Raw genomic sequence first — 25260 nt, 5'->3', positions numbered from 1 at the left:
GACTTCAACAGTAGGGAAGACTAAGATGCAGAAAGAACAAGACAGCTTTTCTTTTCTTTTTTTTAAAGATTTTATTTATTTATTTGACACAGAGAGAGACAGGAGAGAGGGAACACAAGCAGGAGGAGTGGAAGAGGGAGAAGCAGACTTCCCGCTGAGCAGGGAGCCCGACGCGGGGCTCGATCCCAGGACCCTGGGATCATGACCTGAGCCGAAGGCAGATGCTTAACGACTGAGCCACCCAGGCGCCCCCAAGACAGCTTTTCTGTTAGTAAATTTTGTTGAAAGTTTTCTCTATCTTTAAATATAGAAATTAATTCAAATCAACTATAATTCTATTTTAAAATTTGGCTGCTATGATATAGTGAGTACATATTAGATAGTCGCTTACATGGATTTTCAGTAGATTTTTACACAGTTCTTTTAGAAAGACGCATACATATGCATAACTCCCACACAGATTCTCCTGGCATTGCTGCTGTTTTGTAAAGGGGCTCGTTTACAGACAACTCAGTATCTGCGAGTAATAGATACTGCTTTCTTGTTAAAACCTCTCAATCCTCAAGGTTTCCCCCCCAAAATTAAAATAGCATAAGATGCATTAAAATAATGAATCTTCAGTTCAGTTTGTATCATTTTGATTCATTTAACAATGAAATAAAATTCAGTATCGAAACAAAAGATCACCTAGGTATCCTGTTAGGGAACATGAAAAATACTTTGTTTACTTCAAGAACAAACAGTATTCTGCACTCAATTAGGATACCACTAGCCTAGGGATCCGTGCCAATAAATTAAGATATGCCAGCAGATCTTCTACTTGCCTGCTAGATCTCTAAACCAATTTGTATTCATTTACGGGGACTGTCAGTAATTATAGCAGCAACATGCTTCATCTCTACCACTAACTTTGCAAGGATTGAAATCCTTCCCAGAGAGTGTGTGTATGCACACATTCTGTAGTTACATAGCATTTTCACTTGCATTATTCTTAATTCTTTTACTTTTGTTACCTTATCAAAAAAAAATTTTTTTTTAAGATTTTATTTATTTGAGAGAGAAAGAATGAGAGAGAGAGAGAGCACAGGAGAGGGGGAGCGGGAGAGGGAGAAGCAGATTCCCTGCCGAGCAGGGAGCCCAATGCGGGACTCGATCCCAGGACTCCATGATCATGATCTGAGCCGAAGGCAGTCGCTTAACCAACTGAGCCACCCAGGCGCCCTGTTACCTTATCAAAAATTATACAATGGGGTTACACTAGTGACTCTCAGTCATACGGTGCCTCAACCACTACTCAGTACTGACCTTGGACATCAGACCTGTAGAAATCTCACTACAACAGCCCTGATCACCACCAAAGAACAGAGAGATGGGTGAGGGAAAAAAAAATACAAATGAAGGGGAAAATATGAATTTTTAAAATTCCTAAGCTCTGTCAACAGTGTCTTAAACATTTGTTGGAAGTTCGTCTCATGTAGTATTGAAGGGGAAAGGAAAACTCTTCCTTTGTCCCCTTCCAGGTTCTTTGGCTGGTCTAATAATTAAATTGACATAAAACAGATTAACAGGAGAATAACAAAATAAATCCATATGTATGGAAGCTCTTAGAAATAAGAGCTTCAAAGAAGTAACCAGAAACAGGCAGCTTTTATATGTTTTAGACAAAGAAAGAATGTACTTGTGAGGAAGTGAAAAGACAAAGGGGTTTGGGTTTGGGGTAGGAAATTAGTAAAGAAGTAGTAACAAGGTTTGTTTATACAGCCCTCTCAGACTTGAATTCCCTCTCTTTGGCAATAAGGATGCTTTTTACCCTCCAGGTGCAGGGAGGATACCCTTCACATGGGGAATTTATTTCCTGCTTTCAGAGGGAGAGAAGAGAGTCAGTGTCCTTCTCGCATGGGCTATTTCTTAAGTGACTTTAATTCACAATGATCAATATGCCAAGGCAGTATATTTTGGGGAAGACTGCCCCAAACGCATCAGTAGGCTGACTGGTTCATAAAAAATACAGAATTTTCCCTTTAGGTTATATTAGAGATATAGATACACATATTAAATAGAGTTTGCCCTTTAGGTTTATCTGTATTACAGATCTACATACACATACTAAAAGCATACAAGTAACACAGGTATATTTATAAACATTGAACACAGCATAAATCTAATTAAATCATACTTATGTATAAATGAAAGGTCAGAAGACTTTAATCTGATAGCCAGTGAGGAGTCAGTCAGTCATGAAAACTGAATAAAAAGAAACGTTTCAGTAAGCAAATTGCCACTTCTTTTCCAGTAAGGATAGAAAGGCTTTGTGGGGAGTTTAATATCTGAAGATAATTCCACAACAAAAATTAAAGAGCCTGATAAAGCAAGAAAGATTGTTTCTTTCACATGAAAGACAAGTTGAAAAAGAATACAAGCAGAAAAACAGCAAGAAACAAGAGGGATCCTTATTGTCCAGGATGACAGAGTGATGGGTTTGGGGAAGGGACTGAGAATTTCATACTCTCCATAGGATATAAAATTCAGTCCCTGTGGTTGGCAGGAAAAAACATCTTAAAAACAAATCACCTGGAGAAGGCAGCACTGGCTCAGTAGAATTCAAATATATGCCAAAGTCCAGGAAAAAAACTAGAACGAAAGTTCTACAGTGGTATATGCCAGGTGGATTTATGAAAAACAGTCAGGAGGGAAGTGCCAGGTTTTGTCAAAAGCCTGTTTGTCTGTGGAGTGACAGCAGTGAGTGAAGAGAAATGCATATGTATGTATATAGATACACACACACACACACACACACAGGATGCTTTCTTGCTGGACACATTAGTGATACAGTAGGCATTCCTCCAAGCAGTGAAATGGCAATAAGAGGCAGGTTTTGAAGGGACAATGAAAAGCTTTATCTTTCCATTTATTTAATGTAAGTTGGTGATTAATTATTCCGCCTCTCCTTGCCTCCTAAAAGAATGAATAAATTAATAAAGATTTACTGAGTGCCTATTATGTAGTGTGTACTACATTAGGTATAAATGAAATCCTATAGTCATCCTAGAAGCAGAAATGACTATAATTTTATTAATGACGTGGAAGTAAAAGAAAAAGAGAAAAAGCTCTTCAATTCAAACTAATTAAATGGAAAACCATTTTGATTACTGAGAGTTATGGTTTAGAGAGGACATATCATAACCAGAGCTAATTTAAACTTTGTTGCATATATGCCTCCTCAGATTTAAATTATTAAACAGATAAGAAAGACTGTAATTCAGTAAGTGATATTTTTCTCAGGGTTTGAAATTTACTAGCTCTCTTAAGTCATCATTCCACTCGGGAAATCTTATAATTTGTATAGTTAAATCTGAATTACACACAAGTAACTAGTTTTACTGTTTAAATCTCACAAGGCCTGTGGCATCTGGGGTTCTCACTGGTTTCCTGGCTGATTTAACTTCGAAACACCTAAGGCTGTACAGAGCTGGGTTTGCTATAGGAGCACTGACCCCAAGTAGGAAATTCTCATTATATCCAGTTTGGCCATTTGGCAAAACAGAGTGTGTGTGTGAGAGAGAAAGAGAGAGAGAGAGAGAGAGAGTGTGTGTGTGTGTGTGTGCGTGTGAGTGTGTGTGCGTGTGAGTGTGTGTGTGTGCAGATGTATCTATCTCCAAATCAACAAATCACTACCCCCAAGTCACTGATTCACTGTTCTGCTTGTATTCACCCCTCCTCATTCTTGGGTTATATTTTATTATATATATATTTTTTAAAGATTTTATTTATTTATTTGAGAGAGAGAGAATGAGAGACAGAGAGCATGAGAGGGAGGAGGGTCAGAGGGAAAAGCAGACTCCCCGCCGAGCAGGGAGCCCAATGCGGGACTCGATCCTGGGACTCCAGGACCATGACCCGAGCCGAAGGCAGTCGCTTAACCAACTGAGCCACCCAGGCGCCCCTCTTGGGTTATATTTTAAACCTAACTGAAACACCTTAACATTTCTTTTAATGGGCTGTAGAAACCTACAGGTTTAACTTCACGACAGCAGATCCACTGCCACAGGTTATGTAAATACAGTAAAGCAAAAAATATGTAATGTTGCCCCAGTAAAATTAAGAATGGATAAGCCTAGTTCCCTTTATCATGACATTTCTGTCAATTTTCTTCTCTCCCCCCAAATAATGCTTTCAACAAATGATGAAAAGTTTACAACTACAGTACAGGATAATAATTCCCCACCAGTTCTGATTGCAATGGCAATCATGCTAGTTAGCATGAAAGGAAATAATCAACAGATTAAAAGCACTGATGTAGCTAATTCTACTAAATCACTAGTTTTGTATTTAACTACATGCTTTTTAGTGATGGAAAATTTAACTGTTGCCTAAAGTGTGGGCAACTGGTAGTAAGAAAACACAGGTGACCTAATTTGGAAGAATCATGCCAACCATAGAACTAAGCAGACTATTCATCCCCATGGTAATAACTCTTAAAAAAAAAGACACAGAAGCCAATTCATAGATTCCATTTTCAAACCAGGGAGCGACTTGGGGGTGTACATACGTATATAATCTATACAGTGTCTTGTGCCAAACTAATAACATGTTTGGATATCTTCATCCAAGAGTTGAAGCTTAAATAAACGACAGCAAGTGGCCCTTTTAATAATATTGACTGCTAATACATGGAAAGGTAATCTGTTCCTCAGGCAAAGAACCACAGAGGATGTTACAAAAAACACAACAATAATCAGGAACATTCTCCAGGGTGCTGAGTCATCAATTGAACTTGAAAGGTCAGGCATTTCTCTTAACAGCATCATATCTACCTGAGGAGAGCATATTGCTTTGTGACTTGAATACAAAAGAACCTTATAAATCTAAGACTTTATACGTTTATTTTTTTTTTTTTTTGTACCCAGTTCCTTTAACTGTTCCCCTAAGCTCTGCTTTTGAGCCCTTTGCTTTGCAGGTGGCTCTTTTTGTAAGGGAACTCAGGTTTGTCCACATACGCAGATTTGTTAAGAGTCCTCTGCCCCGTATTTATAGGGCCTCTTACCACAAATAAAATGGGTCCCAGGCTTATAGATTTGAGGTGAACCTGGAGATGTGTCACTCAGATACCCCTTCAAGGAATGACTTGTTGGGGCACCTGGGTGGCTCAGTCTGTTAAGCGTCTGCCTTCGGCTCAGGTCATTGTCCCAGGGTGCTGGGATGGAGCCCCGAGTTGCATCGGGCTCCCTGCTTGGCGGGAAGTCCGCTTCTCACTCTGCCCCTCCTCCTGCTCATGCTCTCTCTCATCTCTCACTCCCGCTCTCTCGCTCGCTCGCTCTCTCTCGAATAAATAAATAAAATCTTTAAAAAAAAAAAAAATAGGAATGATTTGTTGCCCCAGATGCCGGCAGCACAGTCAACAGACAGCCTTGAGCAATCAGCCTTTTGAGGGACTGCCTCAGGGGCAGCAAGCTACCATGCCCAAGGTCACGCCCTTCCCAGGGGGGCCCACAACCAATGAGTGATCAAGATGGGGGTATAGACAGTTGGCCATTCCAGTCCAATGCAGGACAACTTTTACAGGCCATTTTTGTTCCAAAACTTATGGTGGTGTCAGCAGTCTGTGTCCTTGGTCCTACGTAACCTGATTCCTCCCTCTGCCTACTCATGCCATATCGAAGATTTCAAATAAGCTTTACTGAAAACAGTCATTTCAAAGATACAATTTCCAGAAACAGTTAAAGCACAATATATTTTGGTATCAAGCTTTGGGAGCAAAATATTTAAGCCAATAAAAATATGCTAAAAAACGCAATTAAAAAAATAAAAAGACAAGCCATGGACTGGAATATTTACAAATCATCTTTCTTTTAACATTTCTTTCAAGGCAAGTGTACTGGTGATGAATTCCCAGTGTGGTACTGTCCTTGTTTTGTCTCAGAAAGTCTTTATGTCTCCTTCATTTCTGAAGGGTCATTTTGGGGATACAGAATTCTAGGTTGATGGTTGGAGGTTTGGTTTTCCCCATAACTATAAATATTTCACTTTATATTCTCCTCGTGCCTACATGGTTTCTGAAGAGAAGCCCAGTGTAATTCCTCTGTAGGTGAGCTACTTCGTGTGCTGTTGGCTACTCTTAAGAATAAAAGCACAGCCTCGGGGTGCCTGGGTGGCTCAGTTGTTGAGCGTCTGCCTTCGGCTCAGGTCATGATCTCAGGGTCCTGGGATCGAGCCCCGCATCGGGCTCCCTGCTCGGCGGGAAGCCTGCTTCTCCCTCTCCAACTCCCCCTGCTTGTGTTCCCTCTCTCGCTGTGCCTCTCTCTGTCAAATAAATAAATAAAATCTTAAAAAAAAAAGAATAAAAGCACAGCCTTTCCCTCTAGCACTTGATTCCATATTGCCAGTTTAATTTAACCAATATATATTCCAAACACTGAGCTAGGTACTTGGAGAGGATCTGAAAAACACGGATTCCATAAGATAAATCAGAACTAGGCTGTTCATGTCTACAGGGAGCTTAGAAACTCAGAGGCTTTAAGACAGAACATTCTGTTTTGTCAATGAAACTATGAAGTTTTTGAGGGTAGGGACTTTATCTTTATTGTGGTCAACCACTACTCAATCTTCTTTACATTTGCTTTCTGGGTTACTAAGGAGAATTACAAACTGGACAATCAGGCATTCTATAAATCTCTATCAGTCTTAGTTGCTCTCTGACTGTTGGCCATCAAAACTTTATATCTTTTTGGTTCCACAATAAATTCCCCATGGTAACCATATTGTCAAGTTATAATACAGCACGCTCCTCTTTTCTGTCACCCCCCTCAGAAAATATTACACTTCCCATTTAACTAAAAAGAGACAAACCACATGCCTCCTTAACTACATGTAAATAAGAAAATCTTTTTAAGAAAATCTTTAATAGTACAAAAGATCTACTAGATGTTAAGTATTGTTATAAAAAATGGATTCACAAATGACAAGCTTCCATATGACATTTCAATATTCCAGTTACTCATTTCAGAAATGCATCTCAGGCAGAAAGTTCAGTCAACAATATATCTTATAGTATCTTAAAGGCATGTCTTCATATCATCTGGTAATATATCCTTTTTGGATAAAATAATCAAAATGTTCTGGGCAACTGTTATCCAAGTTTTTCACTGATTTAATCAAATCCCCTAAACAGAACCTTTGTCCTCTTGGAAATATTTATTCTCTTTTCAAAATATTTTAAGGGTTAAATTCAGAATATAAAACTTTAAGATAAGCTTTTCACCATTTTAAATGTTTCACTCACTCAGGTCTTCTTCACCTCATGCGAACTTCACACTAACGATTCAAAGAGCTAGAGTATTTTCCACATAGAAACATCTTTTTTCTAGTATTCCTGCATAAAAAGATTTCATTGCATTCTATGTAAGCATCAGCAAGACAAAATAAAGTGTGCCAATTTGAAGACAAAAGGAAGCTGAATGATTAATCACTATATATTTCTGTTCCTTAAAATCTGATTTTGGGGGCGCCTGGGTGGCTCCAGTTGGTTAAGCGTCTGCCTTCAGCTCAGATCATGATCTCAAGATCCTGGGATGGAGTCCCCCATCAGGCTCCCTCCTCAGCAGGGCATCTGCTTCTCCCTCTCCCTCTGTGCTCTCTCTCTCAAATAAATAAAATCTTTAAAAATATAAAATAAAATCTGATTTTGTAGAATTTTTTTCATCATATCCATAAAACAAAAATACACACTTAAAAGGTAAATGTTTTAAGTGCTTAATACTTTTTTGTGTGCTGTTTTTGCAAAGATAAACAGTTTAAATAACTGCCTACTTCCGAGAGCAATTAAATCCGAAGATAAACTGCATTTCAGAAAACTCTAACACTATTCTCAAAAACAGCTCAATAGTGACCAATTAACCCATCTCAGTAACTTCAGTCAGACATGTTGACCTATCTCTAAGCTGGGACCTTCTCATGTTAATGAAGATGATGAGTGTATCAGGGAATCCACAACTACACACAACTTCAACAAGAGACCTTATTTATCAATGCTGCGTTCTGTTACAAGCTCACCTATACATAACTCCCTTTGGGCTTAATCTCATAATAATGACAGTGATAACAAAAGATTGAGGGAAGAGGATAAATCAACAATGACAATAATTACCTAAGCACATATTTGTGCTCCATACCACCCTGGGCACTTTCTTTTCTTTCTTTCCTTTTTACCTTTGTTTGTTTGTTTGTTTATTTTAGAAAGAGAGACAGAGAGAGAGCATGGGGGGAGCAGAGGGAGAGGGAGAGAGAGAATTTCAATCAGACTCCCCGCTGAGCACAAAGCCAGACGCGGGGCTCAATCTCACGACCCTGAGATCATGACCTGAGCCAAAATCAAGAGTCGGAGACTTCACCAACTGAGCTACCCAAGCACCGCCATACTGGACACCTTCTGTAGGCTACCTCCTTAAATGCTAATAATTCAACGGTGTCAGTAACACTATACCCATTTTACAACCATGAAGTTTGAGGCTCAAGAGGATACATGCCCAGAATTTTACAAATGTTAGATGGTGAAGACTGTGAACAGGCTTTCTCCTACAGCCTACACCCACCATCTAAAAAGAAAAGCAATTGGTAAAAGCCCTCTACAGTTATGTTTCTATAGACTGGTCAATTACTTTTTTTGGGAAACTGAAGAAATGACTTATAAGTGGAACTAAATATGCCACTTGTTTACTAAGTAAGAAACAAAAATACAGAAGAATATGCCTTGCAGTTGTACTAAGAGAACACAAAAGTAGTTGCTAAATGACTGAGCCAAACAATAAATTAGAGGTGAAAGTAGCAGCAGAATTAAAACTATTGAGCTGGCATTGGAGATTAAAAGACAGGTCCCTGATCACTGGGAAGGACCTTGAACACCGCCCCCTCTGTCACTCCACAAAGAACTGAATAAGTCCATTGTGTGAGAAAAAACATTTTCTTCTGGACTAAGACAAAGAGATAGCAGCAGCAACGTCTGACCAAAGATGACCAAATCATCTAGCTACAGAGTCATGACCACCACGCTAGAATCCATAATACCTGAAGACAGTGCAGGAAACAGGAGTCTCACTACCATTTTACCGATCTACTACTATCTTTCTCTCCCAAGATATAAATAAATTACTCTCAAAACATAGTTACTAGAAAGAAATACAGTAATCACATTTGCTAAATAGTATTCTGGCACCTTTGAAAAGCCTCAGGGTACAATTTGGGAGACCCAGAAAAAAAGGTTACGTGTAAAAACCTAAGCCCAAAAAGAGGTAAGAGAGGACATGTGCTGGGTGAGCTGAAGAAAAACAAAAGAAATAAAGGAAGTTAAGAAGACAAATGAAACAAACAAAAACTGATGGAGTGAGAACAAATGCCCATTCAGTTTGACTCAGGCCTCATACACTAAGGCATCCAGATGAATGGCTGAAACTCCAGGGAAGAGAAAAATCAGAATTAGATGTTTTTCCCACAGCAAGAAAGTAAAATACTGAATATAAAAGTATTGAAAAGATGTAACAGGTTTTCTTTTTTTTCTTAAGATTTTATTTATTTATTTGTCAGAGAGAGCACAAGTAGGTAGTGCGGCAGGCAGAGGGAGAGGGAGAAGCAGGCTCCCCGTTGAGCAGGGAACCCGATGTGGGACTCAATCCCAGGACCCTGGGATCATGACCTGAGCCGAAGGCAGATGCTTAACCAACTGAGCCACCCAGGCATCCCGATGTAACAGGGTTTCAATAGAAAATACATTTTTCATAATCCACAGATTAATAATTCCTCCAAATACATCCTCATAAGTAAATTTTTAGTTCTAAAAATGCCAATACTTTCAGAGCCATCTAATTGGTTTGGCTTTCTTTCCTCTCCCACTTCTTCCTCCTCTTACTTTCCCCTCTTCTTTTGTGCTCGCCAGTTCTCCCAGAAACAGTACATAAGATGGTGTGGTCTTCCTACCATTCCACTAGCTAGGCTACAGTTACATCCAAAAATTTCATACTTACAGATTCTCTGCACGTAACTGTTAATTCCCATTTAACTCACTGACAGTTCACAGTATTAACACCTCCACCTTACATTTTTCTTAATAAGACACTTTACATATCCACGATCTCAATTTATTCTCACAACATGTAATCTGGAAGGTAAGCAGCGTCAATAGGCCCATCGTTCCCATTTTAAAAACAGGCAAACTGACACAGGGAAGTCAGGTAACCAGGCCTGGGCATGAAGGTGGGGGCCTGGGGCTCTCCCACCACTTCACACTAACAGCCTTTCACGGATACCTGTAGTATTTCTCAGAATACGTGCAAATGTCAAAATTCCCTAAGAAACAGCAGGTGGCTTTAAATATCTAAATTCTTCTACAAATGGACTCACCTCAAAAATGAAAATATGCTCCAATTCTTATGCTTCCACTTCAGTCCAATGAGAGCTGTATTAAAGATGACCTGTGCCTAAAAATAAGTGAATAAAAACAAAATTTCATTTTGAAGCAGTCTGAGAGCAGTAGCTGCTTTTGCTTAATACACATATTTGTTCTCTTGCACTTAAATTTCTTGTTCTCTTTTCATGTAGATTGAAAATTATATGGATGGAAAAGATAAAGAGGAAAGAAGTCACAAAGGATCAAATATTGTGCTGAGCACACTAACATGCCATCTGATTTAAGCCTTGCAGTAACTCTGAGAAGTACTTAACTTCTAAACAACCTAAAATTCTAAGACTTATCCTAGGATCTGAACATACCAATGCCTCAGAGGTACTTTTTTTTTTTGCATCTTTTTACATTTATCTAGCATTTCACAAACTATATATAGAATAGGCATATTCAATTTTTTCCTATATGTAGTTAGACTTGTATATTTAGGTCAAGGTCTATAAACACACATAGTAACCTAGGTATTTAAAATGCAGACCCACACTACGAGTGCGTGTTATTACATGACATATCTGTGTAACTGACAATATCATAATATATATTGTGAATAGGTACATATCCATTAGATAGTTAAAGATTCCATATGTGTGAAAATTTTTTAAAAGTGAAATAACAAGACAAAGAGTTTGTGCTTTAAATAAGAAACGATCACTGAAAAAAAGTAATTAAATTAAAAAAATTAAAAATGATCACTAATACCACATAATGCTTAAGAACTAATAATTGCAGTATGGACTTGTCACGTGGCTTTAACAGCAATGAAAAGGGACTGTGGAGTACAGGAGTTCGAATTTGAATCCCAACTCTGTAACAGCATGAAAATACTGAAGATCAGCACTTCATTCTTCTGTTCAGATCCTCATATAATACAGTCTCACTTGCTTAGAGGCCACACATCAATGACCACCTCAGCAATGTCACAGAGTAAATTAAAAAATTACATGGCTAGTTAAATAGATGCCACATAGTCTATGTGCTAAACTTCTCCATTTTATTCAGATGCCCTCAAGCTCAGTTTAGATCATTTAAAATTTCATTTTAGAAAAAGTTCAAATGAAGCTGGTAATCAAATCAACCCAACTCAAACTTTTTAATATAAACTGTACAATTAGCTAAACAAATAGTAGATGAGGGAGAGTTTTTCTTTAGAGACATATTCCAGATAATAAATCAATATAAAGTAGAAATTAAAATATCATATTCTGCAACTCCTAATGAATTAAAGTATCTAGGCATAACAGCTACTGGTATCCGAAAAAGAAAACCAGCACATATTATGTGTCCTGAGGAAAGAAGAAATACCATTCATATATCAGGGAAGTGAAAAGAACAGGGGGAACAAAGGGAGGAAAAGAAAGAAGGGAAGAGAGAGGGGGAGGTGGGAGAGAGGAAGAAGGAAGGAAGAAACAAAGAGAGGGAGGGAGGGATGAAGGAAGGGGATCTGAATTTGATTAAATCTCTAGGTCCGTCTACCACTTTATAAACACAGAGGAGAGAAGGACATGTTAACTATATCACAAAGACATCATTAGTAATATCTAGCAAAATAAATATTAATAACCATAAAGGACATTATTTGGACCTTAATCAAACTATAAAAAGAAGACTTACAAATCAAATATTAACTAAATATTTAATAATACTCAATTAACTTTTATTTTCAGGTATGATAATTAAATTATGGTGACAACATTTTATTTTTATTTTTTTTTAAGATTATTTATTTATTTGACAGAGAGAAAGAAAGTGTACAAGTGCCCCGGTTATAACATTTTAAAAGTGTTTTTATCCTTTAGAATAACATACTGAGGGGCGCCTGGGTGGCTCAGTCAGTAAAGTGTCTGCCTTCAGCTCAGTCATGATCCCAGGATCCTGGGATCAAGCCCCGCATCAGGCTCCCTGCTCAGTGGAGAGCCTGCTTCTCCCTCTCCCTCTGCCCCTCCTCCCTGGGCTCCTGCTCTCAATCTATCTCTCTTTCCTCTCTCTTGTTCACTCTTGTTCACTCTCTCTCAAATTAATGTATCTTAAAAAAAAGAATAACATACTGAAGTAATTACATATACAATGGTGTATCTGAGATCTGCTCTGTTTCACACAGGAGGGAAGAAGTGGGCAGATGGATGAACCTAGATTAGCCCAGAGTTAATAAGTGCTAAAGCTTGATGGTGCTATGCAGGGATTCATTCTGTTATTCTGTCTACCTTGTATATTTGAAGGTTTCCAAAATACAATTTTTTAAAAAAATATGAGGTATACATCAAAATAAATGGTACTTCAAGTATAACAGAAGTAGTTTTAAGAATTTAAAACTTAACTACATGTTCCTGTGAGATGTTTTAACAAAATAATACTAACTAATGTCTGAACTAGTAGATATTTGTCTCAATTATTTAGCTAAAATGTTATGTTCTGTATGTAATGGTCGATCTCTTTATTAAGTACAGCTAGTACATTGAAAACAGCAATTTATCAGAAAATGGAAAAGTAGTGACTTTAAAAATATAGGCAAACTGCCAGACTTTAGATGTTTTACTTCCAAAGTTTTTTGTTCATTTGGCACTAAGAAGACTCATGTTGAGCTATAGTGGTGCACAGAGTTTGGCTCAAATTCTTCAAGAATGGATAATACATGTGTAATTTAAATTATTGTATGATGAATTCTGTTAAGTGAGAAACAATTGTATTCAACACAAAAAGGTGAAAAGAACAAAGGCTTTGAAATTCAATGTCTGATCCCTCACTTATTAGTTTTACATCATCTCAAGCAAGTTCTAGCTCCTTCATCTGTAAAATGAGAAAAATAATTTCTTCCATATAATGTTGTGATATGTGGATTTGATTATATTATAAAAGATTCAATATATTTTAACCTTTTATATAAACTACAGAAGTGTGGGTATACACACACACACACATTTCCTAGCACTGTTCTGTTAGTGTTTCACAGTAGCTAATATTCTAATTGTCAACATCCAATCATTATTCTGCTAGTATTGTTAGGCTACCTAATATTAAACTCACTTCTCCCCAAATGCCAACAATATTCCCCACTGGCATAAATAATAATTTGGAAAACATATCCACTCTGAACTAAAAAATCCCTTTATACACTGAAGCTATAAGTGTCCTTTATGTAATCAGCAGGACAAGAATTTGCCTATAACTTTTATTTACCTAAGTTGTAAAGATTTTGGATAGATAATATTGTTACAAATGTTTAAAGATAGGGGGCTTTCAGTCACATAGCCAAATTTAAGTTACATCTGGAATATCTTTGGTGTTCGAAGGATAAATCTACCCTAAAAAATATCAAAGTTTGGGCACCTGGGTGTCTCAGTCGGTTAAGCGACTGCCTTCGGCTCAGGTCATGATCCCAGGGTCCTGGGATCGAGCCCCACATCGGGCTCCCAGCTCAGCAGGAAGCCTGCTTCTCCCTCTCCCACTCCCCCTGCTTGTGTTCCCTCTCTAGCTGTGTCTCTATCAAGTAAATAAAATCTTAAAAAAAAAAAAAATCAAAGTAATTCACTGGACTAACGCTTCTATAAGAAAATTCTTACCCTTGAAGATAAAGTATCAACAAGAATGGGCTTCCTTCCAACTCACCTGATGCCCTAGGGCATATTGCCTATACCTTAAAGCTTATGTTATAACTTATGTTTTATCAGTCATTGCTTCACATACTGGTCCCATAGTTGGAATATGAGCTCCAAAAAGACAGAGGAAGACTTACTTTCTTTTTGTATCATCAGCATTTGCCTAGGGAGTGCCTGGCAGCAACAGGTGCTTAATACGTGTTTGCTGAATTCACATATGAGTATATATACCTTCCTTCTCTAAGGACTTCTGGATCAAATCATTAAGTACCCCCTTGTTAAACACTCCATGATGGGACTGAGCCTACCACACCTGGGACCAGAACCTGAAGAGACTTCCATTGTGGTCTTATCCTTACCCCCTACTCCGCAGAGGACACATCTACTTCAGATCATTCAAGTTCAGCACAGACTATATCCCTGGGGTCCTCTTCCAAGCCTAGCCTTCAACCTGCAATACCAGCTAACAGTTACTGACAGCACTCTTTGTGTAACGTACTACATGAAACACAGAGTATACTTTAGTTCATGTGTTCTTTACGATAACCTGGGAGTAAGTATTAGTATTAATCCCATCCTACAGGTTAAGGCTAAAGCTTAAAGAGGTTATGAAATATGTCCAAAGTCCCAAGGTCATAGAGCAGAGGCAGGATTTGAGCCAGGTCTGTCTAAATGTGGTCCACATTCTGAATCACTGACTCCCCTGAACAGAAGACTCCTAGTAAACAAAACTTTTCAAAAAAGACTCTGAAAGTCCCTTGAGATGATTTAAAATGATTTTAAATAAGCTTTTAAAAGTGACATTAGTTCCCTTTGGGGAGTCCTTCACTTTTTCCTCTTACATTTTCTGATAACACGGGGCCCCTAACCAACAGAAGCTACTCTAAGACGGCAGCAGACAGAGTTGAGGATAGAAATCATGCTTAAAGACAAAAAATCTGAGCAGTCTAAAAATCTTGTGAACAAGACTAGAAAAATAAAAAGGAGAGATGCAGAATCTAATTGTATAAAGGACTAGATCGCTCTTAATGACTAACATCTGTATAGAATTAAAAAGCTACAAAGCACATACAAATACACACACTAATTTACTAAATAGGGATTTCCTAAGGTGCAAAGCTGCACCAGAACATAGGTGTCATATAGATCTGACACTGAAACTTTCATTACAGCCAGCAGAAATAGTAGAGGCTCATGAGTAAGACAGTTTTTCCCAAGTTTAAATCTCACTTTGACAATTACTGCATGGCTTTAGGAAAGGTACTATCAAAAAAAAAGGCGGGGGGGCACCTGGGTGGCTCAGTCAGTAGGCGTCTGTCTTCAGCTCAGGTCATGATCTCAGGTTCCTGGGATCGAGCCCCGCATCGGGCTCCCTGCTCCACGGGAACCTGCTTCTCCCTCTCCCACTCCCCCTGGTTTGTGTTCCCTCTCTCACTGTGTCTCTGTCAAATAAATAAATAAAATCTTTAAAAAAAAAAAAAAAGGAAAGGTACTTATCAACCACACTGAGCCTCAGTTTCCAGGTATGTAAAATAGAAATAATACCTCCTGTGTAGCAAAATTATGAGAAAAACCATTAATGCATCATGCTGCCCAAAGCCATTAACCTAAGCACATCTGTTCAAAGCAGCAGCAAAGAAACTAAAAACAATTAGAGAGCTGTGCTCAGGCTTAGATTCCCAGGCAGAAGTGGACTGCCTACATAGGGGTCCCCACCCAGAAATGGAGATCTGAAAAAAAACTGTTCTTCACCAGGGAAGGCTTCAAAGGCAAGCAACAAGAGTGGTTAGCACATACTCTTTTTTTTTTTTTTTTTTTTTTTTAACTAAGCCCTATGCCTAATGTGGGGCCTGAACTCATGACCCCAAGATCAAGAGTCTCATGCCGTACCGACTGAGCCAGCCAGGCACCCCGGACAGCACATACCTTCTAAAGTGTATAAGCCACTGGGAAACTATTAACCACTCCCAACTTAGATTAACCAAACTGCTTTCCTGACACCATGTTGGGATCAGTAACAGTCATTCTTAATGACTAAGGAAAAGTTTTCACCTAGAGTCGAGGTGAGCCAGAATGGAAATAGCACTTGTAACAAAAAGAGCTGGCCTCTTCCTGTTTCACCCTACAAGATACCCTGTGACACCTCCCTCTGCCACCTTCCTCAGTCAATTAATCCTTTAAAAACTGTTATTAAATGCAAACACAGCTCTAGGTCCAAGGCATACAAGGATGAACCATGAAGGTTCACAGGACAGTGAGGGCAAGAGATCAGTAACAGTAGCAACAGCCAGGATCTGAGAGTTTGCTGTGTGCCAGGCTCTTCAAGGGCTTGATATATTTAATAATCTAATTCTCACAACAAGCCTACAAGGTAGGCAGTAATACTGTCTTATAAATGGGGGGGGGGGGGGGACAGAAAGATGGAGAACTGTAATAACTTGCAAATCCATTCAGCCACTAAGCAGTTAAGCTGGACTCAAACCCAGGTAGATAACATAAGTGATAAATGCTAGAACACCAGCATGGGAACATCGAGGCCCCCAAATTTAAGTAACCTGGTTAGTAATAGATGAAGTTAATAAATATATTTTAGGGGCGCCTGGGTAGCTCAGTCAGTTAAGCATCTGTCTCTTGATTTTGGCTCAGGTCTTGATCTCAGGGTTGGGAGATCGAGCCCCACGGCGGACTCTGCCCTCACCCACTGCTCCTCCCCCATACACTCGTGCTCTCTAAAATAAATAAAAATCGGGCGCCTGGGTGGCTCAGTTGGTTAAGCGACTGCCTTCGGCTCAGGTCACGATCCTGGAATCCCAGGATTGAGTCCCGCATCGGGCTCCCTGCTCAGCGGGGAGTCTGCCTCTCCCTCTGACCCTCCCCCTTCTCATGTGCTCTCTCTCTCTCTCAAATAAATAAATAAAATCTTTAAAAAAAATAAAAAATAAAAAATAATAAATAAATAAATAAATAAATAAACAAACAAAAATCTTTAAAATAGGGCGCCTGGGTGGCTCAGTTGGTTAAGCGACTGCCTTCGGCTCAGGTCATGATCCTGGAGTCCCTGGATCGAGTCCCACATCGGGCTCCCTGACCCTCCCCCCTCTCATGTGCTCTCTCTCTCATTCTCTCTCTCTCAAACAAATAAATAAAATCTTTAAAAAAAAATATTTAAAATAAATAAATAAATATGCTTTAAAGTCTTAGAAATCCCTAGAAATACACAAACAGAAGGTAAACAATGACACGAGCCCCATCTTTAAAACCTTCATGGACCATATAGATAATAGCTCAGGTTCACTACCTCTTAGCAGAAACATCAACAGCTGTTACATTTGGTTTTACTCATACAAAGAAGTTTAAAAACAAATGGTGAGTGATTAGGGCAATGCATTGCCCAAATGAAACCAGTTAGCATTATTAAACTGAATTACAATCATGACAAAAAAATGGGATCACACCATAAAATACCATGAAGCCACTCTCTGGCAGTGAACGGCTAAAAGGTATGGCCATTTTCTTTAACACACAGGTTTTACATGGGGTTGCTCTTCCAACTAAGACTCTTATTAGAGAAGAAGAAGCATCACACAATCAGGCCAACAAAGGTCTTTTTGAGGTGAGCCTGCCCACACCAGTTAATTAACCAGATGTTTCATTCAGTGACGCATCTAATAGATAAGTTATTCTGTCTTGAAGCAACAGTCTCAGGAAGACTTTCTGGAATTAAACTGCCCTCGGTTGTACCCTGTGAAGAGATTAGTCCTATAGTACATGTTATCCTACTAGTCAATCCTCATTATCTGCGAAGTGTAATTTAACATTTACAACATCAGCCCCATAGTCTTGTCTGCCTAATAAAACATTTCTCCTTGATGTCCTAATTTATTCAAAATTGAACTTGATCTTCTCCACAAAACAAGTTTACGCTCCAAATTTACTCATTTATTATTTTAATGCAACTTCCTTTCTCATTACTCAGCTTGCAACTCTCGTTGTTCCTGACTTCTCCATCTTTTCCACTCTGGATCTCCTCACGCCAGGATTATCAAAATAAGCTTAACTGGTCTTCCTATTCCAACTAACTTCTCCTTCTAATCCTTTTTCTAAGACTGAAAATTTACTCTTAAAAAGCAATGCTTTGGGCGCCTGGGTGGCTCAGTTGGTTAAGCGACTGCCTTCGGCTCAGGTCATGATCCCGGAGTCCCTGGATCGAGTCCCGCATCGGGCTCCCTGCTCAGCGGGGAGTCTGCTTCTCCCTCTGACCCTTCCCCCTCTCATGCTCTCTCTCATTCTCTCTCTCAAATGAATGAATAAAATCTTAAAAAAAAAAAAGCAATGCTTTTACTTTGCTTTCCTCTGTCCCAGAACCAACGATGGCAACATACAAGATCACATAATAGAAGCAACATTCTCTTTAATAATCAAGAAGCCTGGGTTCCAGCCCCAATTTCTCCACTAATTTGAATGATTCACTTAGATTTCCTTACCTGGAAAACATGAGTCCTAGGCTACAAGAGCTCTGCAATCCCTTATTTGAGAGCAACAAATCTCTTGTCCTGGAATTCGTGGTCCAACATAACTGAGCTAATCAAACTCATCTACAACTATCCCCCAGCAAGTATTCTCCTACCCTTAGCTACTGTCTATATGCTCCTGAATATGTCAGTCATGCTTGTGCTGTACGAACTCCTTCTTCTAAAATGACCTCACCCTTCTCTTACAAAAACATCCTCAAACAGAAGGGTTACAAGGAATTATGTTCTTCTTTGTCCTTTTCTGACATTTGCAATTTTTTTACGCTCTGTACTATGTATGTACTAAATGTTCAGGGGAAAACAAATTCCTAAACCAGAGCTATAAGGTAAAATTATCTCAACACACAAAGCCTAATCTGGTAATCATCAATAATACGTCCTTTTTCTTCCTAGAGATTTTATTCGTTGTACACATTTGGCCCTGTTAACTCTAAAATTTAACCTGTGGCCCCCATGAAAGGACTCAATAGTTAATGAAATGATTTTATTTTGGTTCTCTTAAATGCAGTCTAATCTATCAATGCTCAGCTGAAGTGGATACCATATATAGCTAATGTAGCTAAAGTACTTAATCTTAGTACATTAACAAATTCACTCCCTGTTTCCTAGAAACAACCGATTTTTAAACATCAAACCATATTATTTTATGAGCACCTAGTTCCAATAACATCGATTCAGTACTTTTGTAAGTTATTTTTTGTGAGCTGATCTGAGAACCCCCAATTACCATCTTCAACACCACACTGATAAGAAAGCACCAGCTGATGAAATAATAACTGGGGAGGAAGGCCAAACATGTTCTCCATTCTGCCAGTGATCATTCAGCTTGAAGAAAGGAGAAATCAATGACCCAGAGATAACACACGGACCTGATTTTGACATACAACAGAAAAAATACTCATTTACGAAAAAAAATCAGTGCCCCGTAACATCCTAAAAAGAGCAAAGAATGTGCTATCAGAAGGCCTGTGCCAAAGCCCACCATTTAATAACTTAGAGCCCAGGAAAGTCTCATAAGCGCACATCCTCAGATTTCTCATCAGCAAAATGGGGATCACCCATAATGCCAGCCTTGTCTACCACAGAAGACCTCTGAGCCTCAAATAACGTAATTATGTACAAGTGTTCTGAAAACTGCAAAAATGCTTCACAGTACAAATTAAGATATTATGTAAGCAATATTCATAAGACAAATACTCACCAATTTTAAGTATTTATTACCAAATAAATCTACCTACTAGGAAAACGAAAATGACTAGAGAAGAATCATCCTTAATGATACCAATTTTCTAAGTCTGGGTTTTTATACATCTTGCTTTTTCAAGTAGGACACACAAAACTCTACATAAACAATTTCAGGCAGTTAAGTGTCTGAACACCTTTTCTTAAAGATCTCTAGGGAGAAAAATTCCACAGCTCTCTTGGTATTTTTCCCTCTGGAACTGAACAACTCAACGTATAAAAAAGTTCTGATTTCCTTCATCTGATATAAAGAAAATAAAATACACCAAGCTGGTGTAAAACAGTAATTGGCTATAAAAAATTCTATTCTACAACAAGTTTTATGGCAGACACAGACAAAATAGCCAAGGTATAATGGACCTAAGCTTTTTCTCTTTCATCAAATCCCTCCTTGCAGAGGTGGAAACATACACTGCCTAAACAAAAGAAAAAAAAAATGCAGATCAGGTTTCTTAACTTTCATAATGGAATACTAACCGTGACACTTGCCAACCTAGCATATAAAACAAGGTCTTCTTTTCAAACCATACCACAGGGCATCAGGCAAAAGCAAATATTAAGACAATTGATGCTAGAAAGAATTTAAGGCCCATTTAACCAAATTTCACAAGATCCATGCCTGTGTTCTTTTGGAAGAGCTGAATGTAACGTACCTGAACTATATAGTTCTTTCATTGTTAGCAGAATGTTTTTATTACTTGACTATGGTTATGCCTTAGGCTCTTACTAAGGGACAACATAAGAAATAAAGACTTAAAAGAATGTTTTTTAAAGATTTTATTTATTTGAGAGAGAGACAGAGGTTGAGAGAACAAGTGGGAAGAGGCACAGAGGGAGAAGCAGACTCCTCACCTAGCAGGGAGCCCCAATGTGGGGCTTGAGCCCAGGACCCTGGGATCATGACCTGAGCCAAAGTCAGATGCTTAACCAACTGAGCCACTCAGGCACCCAAAAGAATGTTTTTATTCTGGCTTCCAAACTGTCCAATATTTTATTTCATATATCTTTTAATATAATATCTTCCTATAGCAAGCACTCTCTGTGGCACTTCACTGACTATTCACATGTTACAATTTATTGAAATTCTTATTTGCTTGTCTATCACCTCCCCCAGAACATTAAATTTAAGGGCAGAAACTATATTTTATTCAACATTATTTCTCAAATACTGAGGGCAGTGCCTAGCACATAAGGGAGATTAATGATCATTTATGTAATGAATAAATCATATACTTTATTTTTATTTTCCTAGGACATATGTTCAGTCCGAAATAGAAAATACATCTTCTTTAAAAAAAGAAGTCACATCTTTCACTTATTTATCTTCTCCACTCTTCCTGGAACCTTCCTTGCTTATTAGCCAGGAATTAATAAATATTTGATGATGATGAAGACAATGACAAGAACAATTATGCTAGTAGTAGTGGTGGAAAAACCAATTATCCTCATCAAAACAACACAGAGCAAGCATTGTGTTCATCATCAAAATCAAATACAAAAATAGTAAGCAATCGTCCTTATATATTAAAATTATACATCGTTATTTTCCAATTTTCTAGGTTTCCCAACACTGGTTAGGAGACTTTGCTTATGATCTCCTACACCAGTAAGCCTAAAAAGAATCAGTCAGTCGTTAAGCGTCTGCCTTCAGCTCAGGTCATGATCCTGGGGTCCTGGGATTGAGTCCCACATCGGGCTCCCTGCTTGGCGGGAAGTCTGCTTCTCCCTCTCCCACTCCCCCTGCTTGTGTTCCCTCTCTCCCTCTCTCTTTGTCAAATAAATAAATAAAATCTTTTTTAAAAAAAGAATCAGTTCCTCCAGAATCTAGACTGGCTACAGTAATTCATCTAAGAAAAATTAATCACCTGCCATAGAATATTTACATTTCAAAAACCTAAAGCTTACTGCCTTATGCCCCTATGTCCATGATTTCAGATGATAACTTTCCCTGGTTTTCTCCTGCTGAGGATGACTGCCTGGAGAATTGGACTCTATCTTTCTGAACCTGCCAGGTGCTTGGATGAAGATAAGGAGAAAGCAGGGAGCCAAGAGTGACAGTGATCTCCTATCCTGTAGAGGACACACCTGCCATTCTGATGCTCAGTGTGTGTTTGCCATGGTCCTGCCCTAATTCCAACTCTGGTTTTAGGTTATACCTGGCAGAAACAATATTCTTGATTAGCAAGTCTAGCTTTACACATTATCCTATGGCAGACACACATGCACAAAAGGAAGAAAAAGAAAAAAAAAACTCCTATTTATATATAAAACTAATATTTATCACAATCGGGGATGATTTGATCCCTAAGCAGTACAAGCACTCAATGAAGATAAAACATTGAGAAGAAATTCCTTTAAGTGCATCTATCAAGATAAGCTCTCTTCCTCAATAAAATCATTTGGTTTGTAGGCTGGACAGGTTTCACTTTTCCAGAGTAATAGTATTAGGAAAGTATACATCCTTATGGCCTAAAATGGCCCATGCCAGAGTCCAGAGATAAAGCAGATGAAGAGGTGTATTCGACACCTAGAAACACTCACTCCAGCACACAGATTCAAGGAGCCTGAAGCAATGAATACTTGCTTAACACCACTGAATGTCAAAATAGACCAGCAAGAATGAAAAAAGTGGATGCCTTTTCATCACCTTGTTGAGTCTCTGAAAGCACATCTTTATTCACATGACATTAAAAAGAAACATATTTCTGGAATTGATGTGTATAAAAGTGTTAACTATTCATACAAGCAACTTTTAAAAGCATGTTTTGGAATCATATCTACCTATTTAGATATTAGACTTAACTCAAAAAGAAATATCTTAGATAAAAAGAACCCTTCTTTCCTCAGCATCAAAAGGATTCCCTTTCTGAATGCTTCGCTCAAATAAGAGTATACTTAAAGAATAAAACTCTTATTTCATTAGGCGGTAGATGTCGATAATAAGATAATTAGATCCTGAACTCTGCCCTTTTTCTTGTCATGAGAATGTCCTTAGCACGACATTCAAGATTTTGCATTATCAATTTGAGCATTCTAGCCTCTACTCCAGTAATCCCATTACTTATTCATTCATTCAACAAAAATACATGGAGCTCTAGTAATAAACAAGACCAAAATGATCCCAATCCCTCAAAGTTCACATTAAAGTGCTCTCCAGGCAAACCAGTCAATTCAGTGTATCTCCCAAACACTCATTCAGCAAGTATTTACTGGATAGGTTAAATGCTGGGCAGTTTTAGACAGTTTTATAGAGATAGAGCAGTAAACAATGGGACAAGATTTCTTTCCTTTACAAAGTTCACAACCTTGTGAATGAAGAAATGTACCTGTCTTTTTGTACTTTTCTGCTATGTTCATGTCAATTTCCCCTTCTCTTTACCTCTGGACACCTTCCCTTCTCCTTAGCACCAACCAGTCCTACCAAATTCCATTTATACCATAGTTCAGATACCATGTTAACTGGATTGCTGGTGAAGAAATGGGAGACTCAAGCAAGACTTAAATCTGTGTGTGGGTATAGGAAGGTTGGGAGGGGTGGTCAGCTAAATTTAAGAAATTAAAGAGAATTAAGGGATTCTGGGCAGGTTCTTAAGGCCGAGACAAAGAGTCAATATAGGAAATCTGTGACTACACCTGGGGTAATTACCATACAAGCAAGACAGAAACCCAATTACCAGACTGAGGCACAAAGTTAACACAGGATCAACAGCAACAGTATTTGCTATCAAGTAAGAAGCTAATGAGTCAGGGTTCTTAAAATCCTCCAAAGGACAGAACTGGCCCCTCAGGACTAGGCTGATCCTTTAAGCAGAAATCAAATACTCTCAGCAATGAAATTAAAAGGAATGTGTCTTTGCAAACCACGTATCTGATAAGAGGTCAATGTCCAAAATATATAAGGAACACATACAACTTAACAGCAAAAAATAATCAGATTTTTTAAACGAGCAAAGGACCTGAATAAACATTTTGCCCAATAAGACACACAAATGGCAAACAAATACATAAAAGATACTTAACATCACTAATCACCAGGGAAATGTAAATCAAAACCACAATGTGATATCACCTCATACCTGTTAGGATAGCTACCATCAACAAGAGATAACAAGTGTTGGCAAGTGGATAGAGAAAAGAGAGCCCTTATTCACTGTTGGTGGGAATGTAAATTGGTACAGCCATTATGGAAAACAGTATGGAGGTTCCTCAAAAATTTAAAAATGGAACTACCATGTGATCTAGCAATCTCATTCCAGAAGCAATCTCTCCCGGGTATACATACAAAGGAAATAAAATCAGTATCTCAAAGAGATACACTCCCATTTTCATTGTACCATTATTTGCAATAGCCGACATAGGGAAACAACCTAAGTGTCCATCAAGGGATGAATGGATAAAGAAAATGTGCTACATATATACACACTGGAGTATTATTCAGCCAATGGAAAGAAGGAAATCTTGCCATTTACGACAATATGAATGAACTTGGAGGACATTATGCTAAGTGAAAAAAGCCAGGCAAAACAAGGCAAATATTATATGATCTCACTTATATGTGAAATCTAAAAAAAGATAAACTCATAGAACCAGCAAGTAGAATGGTGTTTGCCAGGAGCTTGGGGAATGAGGGGTAAAAGGGAGATATTGGTCAAAGGATATAAACTTCCAGTTAGAAGACAAATAAGTTCTGGGGATCCAATGTATAGCATGGAGACTAGACTCAGTAATACTGTTTTCTATACTTGAAATTTGCTAAGAGAGTAATCTCAAGTGTTCTCGCCACACCAAAACAAAAACAAAAAAACAAAAAAAAGTTAACTTTGTGAGGTGATGGATGTGTTAACTGATTACGGTAATGATTTCACAATGTATATCAAACCATCACATTGTACACTTTAAATACATACAATTTTTATTCATCAATTATACCTCAATAAAACTCAGAGGGGAAAGAAATTTAGGGGTCTAGAGTCAGGATTATTATTACATTGAGGCTTCAGATTCTCCAAGGAAAACAAAAGTCTCCAATTAGAAATTCCAGATTACCAATTGGCATGATGTGCCTTCCCTTTCCTGGTAAATTTAGTCAGTAAATAGAGAAGATGGGTCAGAGAAATTATACTCCAGTGGTGAAGATGTTAATAGTGATGTTGGTTGTGATAAAAGTAATAGTAGAAAAGTTAAATTGTAATAATAATAATGTCTCTTTATATTTATTGATCACCTGAAATCTTAAAAAAGACCTTTGAATCTACTATCTCATTTCATTTCATAAAATCCTATGAGGAAAGCAAAGCAATGATTACTTTTCTAATGACATCAACAATATTAGCTGCATCATTTCAGTGACGTTACGGTAGAAAAAGCATTTGTAGGATAAGCATAATTCATTTATAGCATGTCTAACAGAAATGTGCTTCAGGCTGTAACTGGATCCTTAAGA

The 25260-nt window shown here is 38.2% G+C and overlaps 1 protein-coding gene across 4 annotated transcripts in view; it reads right to left on the bottom strand.

Annotated features, from left to right (window-relative positions):
• The window catches only part of EPS8 (EGFR pathway substrate 8, signaling adaptor), a 177930-nt gene that overhangs the window by 109013 nt on the left and 43657 nt on the right, over positions 1–25260 (bottom strand). For 2 of the 4 annotated variants that reach the window (XM_045873803.3, XM_045873807.3), the window contains exon 2: positions 10390–10466. The exons of 1 other annotated variant lie outside the window; for it this stretch is intronic. The gene's annotated coding sequence lies outside the window, so the exon portion shown is untranslated. Of the gene's footprint in view, positions 1–7279; positions 7370–10389; positions 10467–25260 lie in introns of all 4 variants that reach the window. One more of the 4 variants, XM_045873804.3, reaches the window with a different exon arrangement.

Source organism: Mirounga angustirostris, unplaced genomic scaffold (assembly GCF_029215605.1).
Source record: "Mirounga angustirostris isolate CCGP_5_RB_7025 unplaced genomic scaffold, mMirAng1.0.hap1 SCAF_5, whole genome shotgun sequence".
NCBI classification, from domain to species: domain Eukaryota; kingdom Metazoa; phylum Chordata; class Mammalia; order Carnivora; family Phocidae; genus Mirounga; species Mirounga angustirostris.
The sequence above is the reverse complement of the archived record's forward strand: the minus strand, read 5'-3'. Positions and strand labels throughout refer to the sequence as shown.